Source organism: Helicoverpa zea, chromosome 18, assembly GCF_022581195.2.
Source record: "Helicoverpa zea isolate HzStark_Cry1AcR chromosome 18, ilHelZeax1.1, whole genome shotgun sequence".
Lineage (NCBI taxonomy): Eukaryota > Metazoa > Arthropoda > Insecta > Lepidoptera > Noctuidae > Helicoverpa > Helicoverpa zea.
The window spans coordinates 735,622-754,270 of NC_061469.1; the positions used below are offsets into that span (position 1 = coordinate 735,622).

Here is an 18,649-nt window from a genome sequence, read left to right on the forward strand (position 1 = left end):
TGGATATCTTTAAGGACAACTTTTTTTTCTTTTTTTTAACGACGTCAAAAATCATCAAATGACCCCTCCCGCTGTGGGTTAGCAGCGGAGAGGGAGTGTCAGACTCTTACTGACTAAAAACCGTCGTGTTCCGTCATAGGCCTTTTGTGTACCAGGGCCGCGGTATCTCTTTCAAACAACCCGCAGCCCCGGCAGGCCTTGGCCCTGCTGGGCCCCGATCTTTAAGGACAACTTAGGTGCATATTCAGAAGAGCAAGGGGAACGTTTCCACCAAGCTGTAGTGAACTTTGAAAAGCGTTAACACGACGAGGACAATATAATGAAAACATGATGGGTAACTACATTTGGTAGCTCATACGAAAAAGTTCCAACTTGCACAGAAGAAAAACCAAGTCTGTTCATTTTTAAAGTCTTTTTTGTATTATTTTTTGTATTTGTGGGTTTCCATATGCCGTCTTGTATAATTAAAGTCAATAAAAATATATGAATTCAAAACTGTTTTCCTTTTACATATAATTGAAATTAAAAAATAGAGCTTTTCCATAAAAAAATATATTTCGTTTTAGTAACTACAAAAGCAAACTTTACTAGATAATAATATTTTTTCTTTAATTAGTTAAACATAAGTAATCAAAATCAGAGGTACAGAACGCAGACTCAAAATTCGTGTTGACCTGTGTTATATTAAACAAGGGTCTAAAAATTCACCATTCACCTCTTCATATAAGAAACTAATCTCCGAACACAGCATATAACTAAAAAAAAACCTGCCCTGACGACTTCATAACTGCCAAAAAATATGGTATAAAAATAAAACAAGATCAGAACAGAGCTTAGAAGAATCCTGTGTGTCGGTTATTAAGTTTCGGTAGGAGTACCGCGCAAATATTTGCCGGAGCTTCGAATATTATATTCCGAGGAGCGCTGACGGAACGGTGCTATCGATCATGCCTTGTATACTAGGGTTTATTTTACAAGGGTGCTGAATTTGCCGACGTGTGGCTGTTAAGGATAGAGCTAGTTCTATTTTAGGATACTATACGAATAAAATATCCGGTATAATACTAGGTACAATCAAAAACTTTGCTACAGAAAATATAACTCCATTATTTTGAAACTACAGACAGATAAAGTAAATCAAAATGCGGCCAAAAAGCACAAAATTTAAACGTGTTTTTATTCGCTAATAGTTGGGCACACGAACTCGCCAACCAGACGGCCTCATTGTCACTTAACTTACACAATTATCATAAAATAACCACAATTCTCATCCTCTAACCATCAGATCACCACTTTCTACCTACAAAGAAACAGCCACAAGGTAATTTAGTACACACTCAACTTATTGTCATTAAACTTACTTAATTACAACATTAACTATTTATTCCATTTAATGTGTCTGCGTACAAAGGTGAATGACAAACTGAACTGTTTTCACGCCTGAAATAGTCTCGAGTGAGCTTAAACGGTTTTTATTTATTAAAACTTTATTTCGGAGCGGAGAGCACTTAGGTCTTGCCGTCTTTTATTTAAATTCTTTTACAGAGTATTGGAATAAATTAACTTTTAAGAATAAAATGTTACATTTATTGAGTAAGGGTAAGCTGTAGGCAATAGAATCGAGAAATATATTCCAACGTATGCAAAAAAAATGAATTATTGATGGTCCAATAACGTGAAACTTTGCCGCCGATAAATCAAACGTTGACGCTGAAATGAAATGCAACTTTGTATAGCTATGCGAGCGAACTTTGGCGACACAACGCTTTCATGAGTTTTTTACGTTCCATCGTCTACATTCTTTGTTATATGTGAATTGTATTTCGTCAGACGAAAAGTTAGTGTCGCTATAGCGCAAGTATTTCCGTAACAAAATATTGTTAAAGTGATTAATGAATCTCAAAAAAAAACAAATCCAACAAATATTTTAGCCAACCAAGGGACAAAACCTGGTTTCAATCTTTACTAAAATATGACCAACCAAGGGACAACACCTAGTGTACAAAGTATAGTCCTTAAATCACGTTAATGTAAAAGCTGCTATAATTTAGGAGTCTCGACAGACAAACGTACATTTTACCATTGACATGGAATCCCGCCATTAATCACTGCTAGACAGCTGACTATCCATTACGGTGAGTTCTAATGCACCTGCCCTAATAGTTATGCACTATAAGAACGGCTATAGAAAGAATCATGAATCAAAACGATTTAGAGTAGTTAGAATATCTGTTAAACTGCCTATTCAGATATTCAGACAGGTGCACACGGTATATAATAAATGAGATAATTATTCACGCGCAGGATGTTGAATGTAGCTATCAGAAACGAGAAAATTCATGTTTAGCTATCTCTTTTCTTTAAGAATCTAGATCATATGTAAAATAAATGGTCATCTGTTTACCTCTTACATAGGTCACCCCAATATTATTTGTGTTTTTGTTTTTCTTCCATATTCTTCTATCTATCATCTCACGGGTCACATTCCTTTTAGCTACATTGTCTACGTAAATTAACATGTATAAATAAGGCTATAAGACTAAGTATAGTTTGTGCATCGACTGCGCAGTGGAGCGGCTGTAATATGAAGCCCGTCATTCGTGCGCGACCATCAACTTAATGTGTTCTAAAGCGGTTCGTAAACACTGCCGCTCATAGGGCTGACGGGAACTGGCGAAAGTAGTGGGAACATTTGTAGTACTATCTTCTACCTCAATAATAATTTTCTCATTATTAATATTTATGATCCTCACGAAGTTAATTGGCTTTTCCAACCTAATCAAACCACATAAATATAAGATACTGTGTACATTTTTTAGGAAGCATCAGCTATTTATAATTGCGTAAACTAATTATACTTGATTGCAAAGACTTAGTTTAGAAGGGTGCAGATTCTTCAATCTTATTAATAAAAAAAACTGGACATTATGAAAAGGCACCTTTATCGTTACCCGAACCGGTTTTTGGTTTGTCCAAAAAAACATAGTTTCTCTTGCCATGCCACGATAACATAAATCAGTGACCAACAACTTCTTACAAAAGTAATAAATAGAGCCTGTTTACCAAACAAAATCGCAACACTGAAGAACAGGCTCACCATCTCAAGAGATTGTGTATCTGAAGTGGGGGTAGGAATGCCCCAAAACTCATTTACCAAATCGCTTTGTTTACAATCGAACACAAGAATGGAAACATTCCCAAAAATTCATTCTTCGGACAGCGACCATTGTTTTTTTTTTCGTCCGATTACTTATAAAGAAGCTAGTAATCTGAAAATGAAAATCGCTGAAATATCTCGCCAATTGGTACGCCTGAATGATTTCAATAAAGTTTAATTTTGCTCGGAAAATTATTTTGTACATTTCTATAAACGGAATTCGAGGACAGAGGTTCTATTTTGTAACGAGAATATTGTCCTGGTGTTCTATTTCTGGAAAAGTGTGGGTATTTAACAAAAGAATACATTCCACGACTCACATTCAGATTTAGAACTATTTTTAGGTTATATAAATAAATTCATCATGAAATATTACCGCTTACAACATACCATTCCGCATATGTATACAGATTTTAAAACTGTGACAGCTAATAAAGTTATACAGAAATAACTTTCATTAAAAAGTTTGGTAAAGATTTCTAGCTGCCAACCCTGAATCCACCATAAAAGATAATTTACTGCGAACATAAAAGATCAGCTTTTACAATCAAACTTACAGCGAAAGCTTCTGTAAATGACACCTACAATGAAGTCACTGACCTTTCATGAATAAAAGGACAATGGGCGATTCCGGTCCAAATATCCACCACGAACGAGACCTATATGGCTAGATAGCCCGTTAAATGTAGAACATTTTTTGTTATGAAAGTAAAAAAAAATATAATGCCAGAAAAAAGTTATACCAAAATCAAATACAATATTTTATAGATTTTTCAATTTAATTTTTTCAATTACTTTTCGTGATGTTCGATTTTCGTACTTTCTGTAACTTCTGACAAAATAGAATTGTTAATTATTACAAAGAAGACACCACCAGTTACATCGAACTTTCTTAGATCCAGGAACCGCTGAGTATATTCAAGCACTTCTGGCGCCTCAATTGGTTAGTGATTCGTACATCCATCGGGCAAAAAATATGGGCTATTTATATACAAATGTGTCTTACTCATCTTAGTTTTAGATAAAGTGCGGAAATGGAAGTGGAATAAAATAAAAAATAATAATGATAACATACAAAAACTACCGAAAATAAAGAATACATTTTTGGCTCTAACTTTTTTTTGGCATTGTTTTTTTTTAACTTTCTTAGTAAAAGTTACTCTAAATTAAGTGGACTATTTAATTATATAGGTCTCGTTCGTGGTGGACATTTGGACCAAATCTCATATATTCTTGCCCAATCTCCTTTATAACAATTGAATTAAATACAATAATGTTTCCACGAGTTCCAAATTATTAATAATTACCACCAATAACTAATTAAGAATTTAACGTTCAATAAATAACTGAAAGTGAAACAAATTTTATATTCAGTAATTACGTGAAAATGTTCGCCTATTTGCTCGTAATTACGCGGAATTCATATCATATTGCAGAATTTCAGTACGTAAATATTAATTTAATTTGATTTCCCAAAAATGTTTTATATTAAAACTCGGTTATTTTTCGTTCATAAAATACCTATGTAGGTTTCACACTTCATAATACATGTTGCATTCACCTTAAACTAACTGCAAATCTACGACAAAGCTCTCAGCGAACATTAAACTTGCTACGAAAAACTACGGCGTAGCAAAGTGCTACGTGTCATCGTAGCGACCGCTACGAACTTTGTCATAATTCCGTAGTCGTTCGTGCGACAAATACTAACTTACGTGTTTAACATTTTGGGTGAGGAAATAAAGTTTCAGGTCTTACTTGTATAGTGAGTGTCAAGTTTAGAAGTTGGTGCTTACCTGAAAAGACAAAGAAACTGGGTTAATATTACAACACCACAAAATCACAACAGTAAAACGCATTTTTCGCAAATACATACAAAAAAATATAGCACTTTAAACGTAGCTCAGTCAATAAGGCTAGCTTTGGAAAAGATAGTCTAGAGTACACCAGATGCTCATACATCTATTATTCGTAAATTTTATATACAGCCAACAAGCCAGCCATATTTCTACGTACCCCATTCTCTCACATAGTGAATTTCCTTGGAAGCAAAAGGCAAACGCGTCAACAGGCTGCTTTGCAGCAAACACGGTTAGCGTATGTAAAGAGCTATCGCTTCCACGACCGTTAACTACTGCAGTTTATAATAGGGAATTTAACTTGGACCAGAAAGTTTTAATTACTTACATCCCGTTTGATCATCGATTATTCCAGAACTATTTTAAGTCCACAAGTGTGATAGACATACATTTAACGCAAAACGTCAATAGCATTAACACTTGGGATTTTTTGATTTATAGCAATAGCAAAATAATATATGAGGAAGTAAATAAATCATATCTACGCCAAAACATGTGCTCAATAAGAGACAAGACATTGATCATCCATTTTTCTAGCCTTAAAATTTTCACCTTAATTTATAGACGGTTAATTCCTACACCCTCCTTGGTTATCTAAGAAAAAACATAGGTTAAAACCCCTGGTATTGGCCTTACAAAATAACAAGGTAGTGTAACATCACCTCTAGTTATAATTAATGAGTCGAGTTCATCGACACGAGAGCGCCGGCAATGACTTGCCGATAACTCGTCACTATTACGCACTAATGCGATATTGATGTAAGGGGTTCCGTACTTCAATATGTTGTAGGTATAAGAACTTTGATAGAAAATCTTAAAGTTTCACATGGGAGGACAATATATTTGCAACAGTGGACAGAAATGAAAACTACATAACCAACTTATGAATCCACTCGCAATATCCACGTCTTATTTTTGGTGATAGGAATCATCAGATGACCTTCCTACTGGTATGATCAGGATTTTAGTAAGTTTTCAGCTTTTAGTTCACCTCTATTCTTTCTGGAGTATCAGGGTCGAGTTGAGTCTTTCGAACCATTCCAACCATGGCTTCGGTCCTGAGGGGCCCGGCAGGGATTGTTGACTACTATTTAAACATACAACGTGCCTGCTATGTCATTTTTGGTAGTTTAATAATTGAACTTAAGGAAGTCCTCTCTCTAGATCTTTCTCCCACTATCTCCTGTTCTTCCAGTACTCTATGTATAAAAATAGTAACGACTACTTTCCACCTCAAACACTCCATCGTTAACCAGGTTTAAAAGGTTTGCAGTAATCAAACGGTAATGTTTCAGGAATAAGTAGTAATTACACGTCACACTGAACTTCAGGACGCGGAGAGATTAACTGTGTTTTATGTGGTATGTACTGGATTAGCTGACTTAGGTCTCACCGTACTTACGGCACTTAATCTGGGTTAAAGACTGTATAAATCTCTTTAAGCTGGATAAGTAATTTGCGAATAATTTTTACTTTTTCAACGACTTACGTACCTGTGTACTATTAATAAATTGCAGACTAATCTAATTCACAGTACAGACTAACGTCCATATAAATGAGAGTATTAGGAACGTGATTCACAAATAGAAGAAGTTTCGTTTGATCTGAAAGCGTCTGAAGCCGAACTAATCGAGTTGTGAGTGCAGGCAGCCGCACTAATGAAATAAGGCCGCGTCACGACTCACGCTTGACCAACATACATACAACTTGCTGCAAGTCTGAGCTTTGTTTAGCACAACTTAGTTTTAGCTTCGGTTGCTGAGGGTAGTGTTAAAATGTATGAGTTTATATTAACGCTTCGGTCTTGATGCTTTCTAAAATTACTAAGTACTATAAGAGTTTGTTTGTTGTGAAAGTACTTTATAGAAAACGAGTAAGCACGTGTTGAAAACGACAGCTTATATGTTAAACACAAATGCCCGCAGTGTGCACATCGAGATGATCTGGCTCTCGCTACGGTAAAGTTTTAGTCATTCAATAGATGAAACTAAACTTATATCTCTGTCACATGTCAGCTGTTATACAGTCTCACATCACATAGGTTTCAGTAACAAATGCATACAAAAATATCAAACACCATTGGACATGGATTGAAATCAGTATAAAAGGCGTTCGACCAGGACTAAACGTCGCCGGTTCAGCTCCGGTTTCCGCATGTTTCGGAGCCGACACGGTTCCGGCAAGACCGACGTTATGTCATGAATTCAATTGTGTGGAATGCGGATATCGAACCCACTACCGTCACAAATAAACGACAGCCGTTCTATATTGCGTCACTGTGAATGTCCACCTACACATAAGGAAGAAATTGATGACATTTGTAGGAAAGCATATACATTAGTAAACAATTATTGTTTTTGTTTAATACATTTGATAACGGATGACAAAGCAAATAGATTCTAAAACTATGAATTCAATGAAAATTTTTATAATGATTGTTAGAAAACAACAATGAACCAATTCAAACTAAAACTTTTAACCTTCTATAGAATTTTAACCATTCTGCAGGTATCTAATATGTCAAAGATAAAATAAAAATGGGGAACGATTACCATAGAACATGGGATAGGTTAGCCCAGCCGTATAATTTTCTCATCGATCTATGCGACACGGGTTTTTGTCCTGCTCGGTGTTTGCAATAGGGAAGAGAGAAGGAGACAACAGATAAATCGTTGCGGAATAATCTGCAGTGTTTATTTAGCTTTTGACACTACAATGGGATATAGAGGAGCTAGCTTCGACTAATTAACGCTATTAATAGTAATTTTGTTATTACATATTTTGCCTTCACAATGCGCTCTAAGTTACCGCTTGAGTACCAATTTATATATTCTACTACTTAATAAATTTAATACAAAACACCCCAAAATAAACCAGCTACACCCACTTTAAAACAGCCCTCATATTTCACCTTTCTAACAACATAGTGGATGCTAACAATAAACATATTGGCCGGTAACACGTTAACGACACGTCTTGTGGACACTCCCTCCGACCGTGTCTGTGCCGTGTCAGGTAAACAGGCAAACATTGTATGCAACCTCGTTGTTACGTTCAGATTTATTTTATATGCAGGCTTCGTTGCAAGTTGTGTGCTGTTGGAAACTGCTTGAGTGTTAAACTGGTAGCCGAACTTTACGTAGACTGAAATTGTTAATAGGATACTTCTAGACATTGTTGCTGCATCTTAGAGAAAAAGTGGCCATACTTGTTTTATCTGTCAATAAGATCATCATCAAAAAAAAACTGTATCCTTATAAAATCACTCATACATATAATTGATTTAAGACACAGAAACAATGCCATGGAAAACTCTATTAAAAAAAACTCATGTAAATGAAATACCAATGACCCCATGTTCCCCGTTTTTTAAATTAATGATATTCCATTATACAGCGCTGAAGATTCTCCTAATAAAAATACTTGAAATGAACCTGTACCTCTTATAGAAACGCTGGCTAAAAATAAGGCTGTTGACAATATAATAACGATGGCTAAATCTCATTATCAATCTTCTTATTTTCCTGTGCGTGGGCCAGCCCTTAGGGAGCGTCCCTTTTGTCATTGATAACTACAGAAAACAACAATACAGGGAAACATCCTTATTTCGTGGAAAGTTCTCGAAACATGTGATGTGTATTTCAGGTATTATTCAGGGAGGTTTCAGGGAGAATAATGTGGCAAAACATAATTGAATTGCTTATGTAATGCTGATAATGAATGAATTTTCCTAGAAATTACTAAATAAGCTAAATGGCCGACATGGATAAGATTTGAAGTTAGAAATTAAACCAGGTTAGGAACTAAGAATTTTGATTCCCTAATGCTTTGCTTGTATAACCGTGGGAAGTCGGCACATGTAATATGCAGTTACAGAAATACATCCTTATCCTGGGTAACGTATACCTAGGATAAGGATGTATTTCTGTAACTGTATACATTTTTGCAATAAATAAATAAATAAATAAACAGTGATAAATACCAAATCACGAGTAACATACTAATGTTACACCTACACGTCACAGGCATCACAGCTAATCTATCAACAATAAATATAACATAAGCTGCAAAGCAAACAAGCACACATCACTGAGCAAGCTACACCTGTTTATATACCCCTAGGCAGTGTTGCCAGCCTCGCAACATAAACTACATGCTAAAATCATATTTGCACTTCACAATTTTAGTTGCAAAATAAACACCTGAATTTTGGAAATGTTTGTCTGCCCTTTGTCCTATGGCAAAGGTGTTGCCAGTATAAAATATAAACAAAAATATTTCACGTTATGTAATGTTCGCAACAGTACATATTTCAGTTATTTATATTCGCCTTATTACTGTGAATATTCGCCCACACAGCTGATAAACATCGGTGAACAATCCACCTACATGATGTCGGATGTTTGCGCACTAACTACCCTCAAATAGGGGAAGGTTAACCAGCTCCCAAAAATAGCCGGTCACATAATTACTGCCTCGTCAATATCAAGCTATACTTGGCTCTATGGCGAATTACTTATGAGAGTTATTTACCAATTATTCCAAAAGCGAGATATTTCATCTCAATATTCGATCAACAAACTGTGGAAAATGAACAACCAAATGAAAATTAAAACCTGAAAGCGTATAAAACTGAGTTTCCTGTCAATATAGTGCAGTGGCCAGATCAAACGAACGTATCTCGATCATTGAGTGGTCGGTAACTTCAAAAGGAACCATTTGATCAATACAAGCATCCGGAATATGCACTTTTTGCTACGCTGCAAAAAGATGGAAGGAAAAACAAAGATTCATTTTAAAATGGTGAAGTGCCAACACCCGTGGAAAAAAGTAATTATTTTTCAGTACATATAAAAAAAAATAATTCGAGAGAATATTCTAATGTTACTTCAACAGTGAAACCTTGTTGCCAACCAAATATCTTACAGCAATCTAGTGACGCATTTATACGAAACAACTTCCCTGCCAATAAAAGAAACTCGAAGAAATATAGCACACATCTCCATTAGCAACGAGTCTGCGGTGGAATGCCGATGGCCTGTCCTTGGCATATAACCTCGGAATGTCCGCAGCACATTAGACAAAAGCCTAGATATTCTCGGCGCCAATTAGAACATCTTCGCGCCAAAACGTGAAGGCATTTTAGTATAACGCACTCTATAACTTTCAAAAATACCGACACACAATATTCGGAAGTCTTATTAGTAGTTGTTGAAAATGGTGACAGAAAAGGCTACAAGAAAAAAGGTGCAAAGCCAAAGCAGAAAACAAAAAAGAATCTTGATCCTTTTAAAAAGGCAAGAACACCACCCGACACTCGTTGCAAAAATCCGTGGAAAATTTCCGAGACACGATCAAAATCTTAAGGAAGCTTTTATGAAAATTAAAATGGTTAAGAGGCACGGCAAGTCATTCACCATAGGCAGGTAAAATAAACGCCCAGAGGTGTTCATTCTCATCTCTGTGCTTATCCACAATGTTGTACTTTATTTTGATTAAAACTGTTAAATTAATTTCAATTATAATACCGACAGCTTCTATCGTCGTAGTATCAGAAGTTAAATATTTATAAATGGCTAGTAACTCGGCGCTGTTGCCTTCCGACCTTACTTTCTAAGAACTAGAACTGGGTACTAAGCAGTTTATTTTTAGCTACTTAGTACGAATCTCACGACTTTTTGTACCTACTTTATTTATGAACGAAATGGTGAATTGATATTTATACTAAACGTTAAATTACGTCAATGCGTATGTTGACGATGTTTTTTATACCTCTAAATGTTCAAAGCTTTAAGTGATTACGTAACATCGGGAATGTGATAGGCCTTCACATAGAAACAGCTTTTCCCCAAGAGAAATTATGGCCACGCTTGGAAAATGGCCAGATATTCAATTACATAACTATGGGCTAAAGAGTTGTTTTATGTAACAATTTGACGTCATAAACTTGACAAATATGTTATTAAAGCAACTTCGATCGTGGTTTCTAGCTCAAGGCTACTTTAGGCTTAGTTAAAACATAGTGGTAAACTAACTTATTATAAATGGCTCGTGTGGTGACATTGGCGAGCCGAGTTTACAATAAATACATGTCCAAACCGAAGGGATCAACCTCAATATCAAGGGCTCTCTTTAAAACAAAAACCATTTGGGCCAGCCGTTTTATGTGGAAAGTAATTAATCATAGTGCTGGGACAAGAAGCGGGCGGTCATCGTGTCTCGGCCATCTGCTGCTAGAACTGAAGACGTAAAACTTGTGTTTTACTCGCTCTCCAGTATTTCTCAGCTAAACTTTATCTAAGTACACTTAAAAACAAGTGCGCTCTTAAAATTCTTGACTAATTCCTTCTAAAACCATTCCTTGTTCTCCAAACGCTATTTTGTTCCGACTTTTACAAAATAGAACCCAAAGGGAATTTACTCGACTCGAATTCCTAGACCCAGCGAGGGGATTTTCAAAACATTAAGCAGGTCTGAGTATCTGCTCATGTAAGTCAATTTGGCGTGCAGATCTGCAAATCCCTAAAAGGTAAACATAGTTGCGGAATGCAGGGCCGGGGTGACACCTAAACAAGGTTAATGGCACAGTTTAGGAGGGGACCTTAACGAGGGTAGCAGCCGCCCTTTGTCCGGACTGATTGGACGCGATTTTTAAATACTGTGTTTGAAACGGAGCGTTTTAGGTCAGAATGTAAGTAGGGATACAGCAACTGCCCGATACCCGTCCCCCCTGAAAGAAACGAAATTTAAAATATTTCAAATCTAAAAGCCTTTTCGTTTGGCTTTGTCTATGTAACGTGTTTTAAAAGCGGAAGGTTTACTCTCAAAGGTAGGTTATTTTGCAAGTAATTGATATATCCGATCGTTAAACTGTCCCCCTCATTAAGTGATGTTCGAGCGTTTTTAAAACATCTTTAAAGAGGCAATTTGTAGGCCCAACAAAGCCTGAACTGACGATATTAGTTTAGTGTCAGCGCCAGTTAGCACCCCCAACAGTTTTATAGCTGTTCCAGTCGGAAGTAGCTCGTTATTCGGCATGTTATGCTTATTACAAGCTTTTACTACTTTGTGTTGCATTCAAAAAACCATCCACATAGTAACGTGATTAACATACTTTTTCAGTATCTATAAATTGATAATGGTTTAGGGATTTTTTTATGTCCACCACAAACGAACCAATGAGCTTTTTGCTTTTCTGTCCCGAATGAGCCCGTATCTTTGAGATCTGCTTTGTCTTTTTCTCATATGTCGGGCCAAATTATCCAAATACAATATGCCATTTAAAAATTTCCCTATCGCAACCAAGTACCCAGAGAACACCAGATTTATTCATTCATTATCCTGTTCTACAGCATAAAGAACGGATTAATTACGAAAAATGTGAAGCAATTAAAATGAAACAGGCTTGCAGCGAAACTTGACGTTGACAAGTGACGGTGTTTCTATAGAGTTATTTTTAATGCTAGTGTTGATGTACCCGCTTCGCATTCATCGCGATTTAATGAACTATCTACGAACGTCTCTTGAATATAAATTTACAAAAACTATTGAAAGCAAACTCGATTAGGATTTTCTTGCGATATGAGTTTGAAACGCTACGTTATGCTTTAGTCTTCAGTTTCCAAAAATTGTCTAAACAAGTAAAACATGTTTTGTGTGGCCGATGACTCTTCCAGATGCAGTTAAAATGTTAATTTGCGAAACTCCTTTGAATAATGATCACTGAAAACTAATTGCCGGTAATTTTAATTAACCCAACCTTACCTTGCTAAAGTCCGTACTTCAGACACTATCTATTACAAAGTCTACACTACATACGCACCTAATGCGCCCTGACTTACCTCCAAAAGTTACATAATAAACTATTTTTTCTACTGAAAAGTTACAAAACCATTACAACTGCAATACGGGCGGAAGCAGCGCCATCTATCGACCGCCAAACACGCCGAGCACGCCGCAAACCTTAGATTGTCAAAACTCACCGATAATGTGTGGACCGATGAAGTAAAAGATAGTCTAAAATGTTTTACACACACTGGTATTTCTCAGATATTTCACAGTTTAGCACAGGATAGTTCACTGTTTCGGCACGCGTGTGGAAACGTTCTGTGTTCGCAGTTCGGAGGGTGCGTCAGGCAGGGGCCGGTGACGCGAGCGAACTGCCGCGGCGCGCCCCGCCCCCGCCCTGCGCGCCATAACCTAACCCCGTTCCAAGTTTTCCGAGCCAAAGACTAAACTGAAGATACGACATTGCGCGCAACTTTCGTTTTAAGTTCAACACTAACTTTCTACCTCTTTGAAAGGTTTCGATAAGGTCTTAAGTTTTAGGCCGTAATTAAGTAGTTGATGATTTCTAATTAATGTTTCTGTTTATCAAAACTGCTGTCAAAACAAATCTTTGAACTTTACCAACGGAGTTGTTATAATTAGTAAATTACTGTCATTCATTAAACGCATTTGTCAATTAGTCACAAAATAAAGAGTTAATCTCTACCAATCCATTACAATACTTACTGAAATCTTTATACCTACACTAGTCTAACTTAGAACACCAATCTCTAGACGCGGGCACGGAAAACATTATGATAGGCCAGTCGATATATTCCTCAGATGGCTTACGGAAGCCCTCATTGACCCAAAAAGCTCTAACTACACTTACGATATAGGCCAGGGTAGGACCTAATGGATTTAGTTATCGAGGAAACTGCGGGACCAAGTCTGCCCAGCCAAGTTTAGAATAGAACATTACCGTCAAATTATGGTGTCCGATGGGAATGTAAAAGCAGTGTTTGTGGACATGAGAGTTCCTAACGCATAGGGGCAACAATGTTTAGCCGACTTGAACTTCCAAGTTCTATTAAGTATAAATGATTATATTGTCTATACTTCTATACTAATCTATACTAATATTATAAAGAGGAAAACTTTGTTTGTTTGTTTGGTTGTAATGAATAGGCTCAAAAACTACTGGACAGTTTTTAAAAATTCCTTCACCATTCGAAAGCTACATTATCCACGAGTAACATAGGCTATATTTTATCCCGGTACGGGCAGTAGTTACCACGGGATGCGGGTGAAACCGCGGGAAAACGGCTAGTTAGTTATATGAAGATAGTCTGCCTCGAGAAATAAGGGATGTTAAATGTTATTTTCGCAAATATGAAAAACTACTACATCCAAACCCTAGTTACGATTTGTTGTAACGCGGTGTCACAAAAAACTGGTCTAAATTAAGTGTTCCTCAGAAATAGGACACTCCATAAATATCTTAAGTGTTGTATAATTAGCAGATCTGAACGTGGCACAGTAAACGTTATCTTCAAGTAAATACAATAAGAGAAACCTGACAAGTCGTTCTATTAATGTCTCGGCGTACATAACAAACGTAAACACGTCCCGTACATTGTTTATGTACAACAAATGGTACTGTTATATACTTCCAACAACGTATATGTAGATACATACGGTAAGTAATCCTTTCAGTTGGTACATAATACTTTATGTTGATGATGGTTTTACAGGTAAATTCTTTGGGAAAAGAACATTTGGCAGTCGTGGATACTATGGTCTTAGATTGGGAAGTAATAAAGCACGCAGGGAGTTTTGAGAGGATAAGTTAATTAGTTTTTACAGCGGCAATATGTTGGAGGTGTAGGTATGCGTGTTCAATATGATTTCAATACATTCGGGATTTTAATTAAGTCATCGATACCCGTGGTGTGAAAATTGAGAGAGCCTTTATAAAGGAAATTAATAAATTGAGGACATACCTCATAAATATTTGAAAACAAAAGCCCTTTGTTAACAGCCTCTTTATTATTTAACTTATAAAAAAATATTGGCACAACTTTGAATGGGAAAATACTTCGCTAAGTCAGAGAGTGATTATAGAAATTTCCTAAATAAGCCGAGATAAAAGAGATCAAGGATCGAAAATGGTCTATTTGGTGTTCATGAAAAATATTTGCTGGCCACGACAGGTAAGCCTTACAAAAATGTTAGAATCGTCTTGACAAAACGGACGCGTTACATTCTCGTATAAATGGCGACTGGTCCCGAAGCCGGCGCGTTATTTATGGACCTTTGGACAGTTATCCCTTCCTGAGTGAGGTTATCAGAGGACATTATCCCTACACAGTAGCGATACGTATAACTTGCTGATGTATCTTGAATTTCAACAAGATTTATGCTTTGAAGAAAATGGTTTTTGTATACTATACTCGTACAAAGTCTGAAAAGCATAAAACTACTATAGATATATGTAGTATTACAAACGGGTATCATCAAGAACCATTGCAGACAATGCTTCGAAGGTAATTTTAAGAAGTTATAAAAGCAATTTCTCTAAATAAAACAAACCCCCAGAGTAACAAGGAGAATAAGGAAGAAATTCCCACGTCATAATACTCGTGTCATCTTAATAGGTAAATTGAGTTTGCATGCTAACACCGAAATTAAAGAAAAACAGAGTGTATGAGCTCTTTGGCTCGCGTTCATTTTTAGGTGAAAGGAAATTTTGACTTTGATCTTTATTTACAATTAGCACTTTGTTATGAATGGATGCTATGGTTACCGAAAAAAAGAAATATGTACCACTAGTACTAGTTTAGTATCTGCTTGATCGTTATGCACAAAAACACATAGTTCGGTTAACCATTGAAATGCTTAACACTAAGAAACAACACGGCGTATTTATGAACAATGCTTATCCAAGATATTCTTCAGGGTACAGGCATTGTATAGAGAAATGAGCAAAAAGAAGAAACTGAACGTTACTTAACCAAATTACAAGGCAAGCTTTGTTCAAAATGTCGACACTCTCTTTGAATGAAATTATTTGGGGAAACGAAAATTGTTCTATCTCGGATTTAAAACCTTCTCTCATAATATAAAGCTGTGAAAATTCATACCAAGTTGTACTCGGTATTCATGAGAACCGGCAAAGTAATAATGTTCACATTTTTGTTTAACAACGTTATGATAAGCGGCGGATTCATTTTGTAATAAACTAGAGACATACAGAAATACTGGAGCTATAAAAAGAAATCAATGTTATCAAGGAGAGGTCTATTGTCGTAAAACTGAACGGAAAATATTGATGACCAACATATTAGGCCCTTCACCGTCATCGGTTTGGCGCTGGCCAGTTTGTGAATAGGCCCCGGGAGAAATTGGATTTTCAGCATCTCCCGTGATAAAACATCGCTCGCCCTCACCGGGGCGGGGAGAAAACGCGAAAAAACCGCTAGACTTATTTTATTATTCGTACCCTCTGTTAGGGACATTCAAATAGGGACGTACGTTCGGTTGACTCAGTCGAACGATCGCCTAAGATTTTGCAAAGTTATAAATAGCTAGATACACGAAGAAGCAGGTAGACTTGTGTGTCTGCCTTTAACAAAGCAATATTTTTCTAACGTGTCAGCCAATTCACTAATAAATTAAATTCACAAGAACGTTCACAAATAGATTTGAAAAAAAAAATGCTTTTCTATAAGGGTGGATAGCTATTGGTGGTCGCGGCAAAGCTGAGCCTAGTTAAGCAAAAGTTTTAGGACATTACCTAGAATTGCCTATTTAATGTTGAACGCCGACCAAGCCTTTATCTAGTCTATAAATATACTAGTATACGACACTGAACCGATTATCCTAATTGACTGAGTCATCAAACTTTGCGTGAAACTTCGGAAGCGAAGCAGGAATTTCGGCGAGATATTATTGTAACGAACGGACAATACCGTGGGGAAATCCGAAACAGTTCTCTCGAATTCAGGCAAACAGACTGCTTTCAATATTCAAATGGGTTGCAGTTACTGCACATTGACTGTAGTTGCGACTCCTTTGTAACTGGTACACGAATTGTATTGATACATTTTGATGTGGTCCTGATAGCTGTCGAATTAAAAATTAAAGCCAGCAATTAGCGAGCGTTTAAAACCTAGATATACTTATTTATCAGATATATTTATTTTTTTATCAGTTATTTTACCAGAAGTATGTTGGACTTGCAGTTTTGCTGACTCAGAGAATAATGTGAGCTTTACAGCAGTACAATAGGACTAATCGCTAAACTCAATTTCTTAAGGCCCCAGTACACGTTGGCCCAAGTGCGGCCAATTCACGCCATCACCAATGTGTACACGGGGTATTGGTGCAGGTTGGCGGACATTTGTCAAGGTTGGCGCGCATTCGGCGAGTTGTCGGTTTTTTGGGCACACATCAAAGGAATCGTGGCCCAGCTTGGCGAGTGGTGTTTACACATTCGGCCAATGTTTAGTTCGTCACCGACCGCTGAGGATAAAGTACACTTTTGTGTTGCGTGTAAAAATAAATATAGTAGTAAATATAGTAGTGTAGTATAATATAAATATATATAGTAGTGTAGTATAATATAAATATATATAGTAGTGTACAAATAAACAGCCGTAGCCGTAACTACCTCGACGTCCATCGCAAGTGGTTTGCCAGGCAGGAATGAGCCATGCGCCAATGTGTAAACACCATTTGATCGTGGCCTACATTCGTGCATTGCAAAGCTTGGCCCAACACAGGCCAATGTGTACTGGGGGCTTTACAGACAACCTTAGAAAAAGGTCTAGAAGGTGAATGCCTAAGACAAAAGGTTACAATTCAGATGAAAGTCTAAAAGTTTTCAAAATCAAAGTTATCCGGTGATAAATGATCAGTTGGAAGCGATGAAGTCGTCGGAGCGACGGCTGAAACATTGCAGTCGGGCTCAGCGCAAGATAAATGATGGCTCGCGTTACTGCCACGAGTTCTGAGCGCACCATCGAACTGCCCTATCACGGAGTTACATACGCCTTCTGCGAGGATTCTAACATCGTTAGGGATGAACTCTTTTATACATAAGTACAGAAAAACACAGACAAACCTTAAATTTTCACCTTGTTTCATTAATAACACCAGGGCTCGTTCTCTCACGCCCACACGCCGGAAAGTTTACCGCATCAATCAATACACTTCACACCAAGTTTGCCGCCCTACCCATTCATACAACGCGTAAATACATAATGTAGAAAACACAGCGAGTCTTCCAACACGCATTTACAAGCAGCTCCGAAACAAGGCGATCATCTGTGCCATAAAATCCACATTACGGAGGACGGAAGGGATTATATCTCCAGGTTGTTTCAATTTTGCAAGCGTCGTAAATAAAGTTAGAGCAACAATCTTTTAGGAGGATGCAGCCCTTAACCTTTCAATATTTGCTCTCGACGACGGAAATCCAATAAAATACTGAGGTAACCGGCCATTAGCGTTTTTGTTCAAAGTGCCTGGAGCGCCACCTGTCGCCAAATACCCACTTCTATTTCAATAAATAAATCCGTCCGTTTTGAACGTTGCGCACAATTTCGAGATTCATTTTGGATGAGGTTCAAACAAATTAGAATTGTAATTACTTTTCATTTGTTGAAGTTTCTTGTATTTGGATAGCGGCTTACAAGTTTGATTAAATTTCTGGACAAAAAAGGCCAAAGCTAGGTGAACTTGTGCTGCTTCGATATGACGCACTTTCGGCGTACTTACCTAAATAAAAATAACCATATCATCAAAACAAATGTCTTTTTCGTCAAGCAGATAAGAAAAGAAGATGAAGTGGCATAAAAAAGCC

At 36.9% G+C, this 18,649-nt stretch overlaps 1 protein-coding gene across 6 annotated transcripts in view; it reads right to left on the reverse strand.

Annotated features, from left to right (window-relative positions):
• LOC124638744 (stress-activated protein kinase JNK) overlaps nt 1-18,649 on the reverse strand; it is a 101,325-nt gene that overhangs the window by 63,662 nt on the left and 19,014 nt on the right. Inside the window, exon 1 of one of the 6 annotated variants that reach the window (XR_006985396.1) lies at nt 12,999-13,111. The exons of 4 other annotated variants lie outside the window; for them this stretch is intronic. The gene's annotated coding sequence lies outside the window, so the exon portion shown is untranslated. Of the gene's footprint in view, nt 1-4,915; nt 4,942-12,998; nt 13,112-18,649 lie in introns of those variants that run through there. One more of the 6 variants, XR_006985398.1, reaches the window with a different exon arrangement.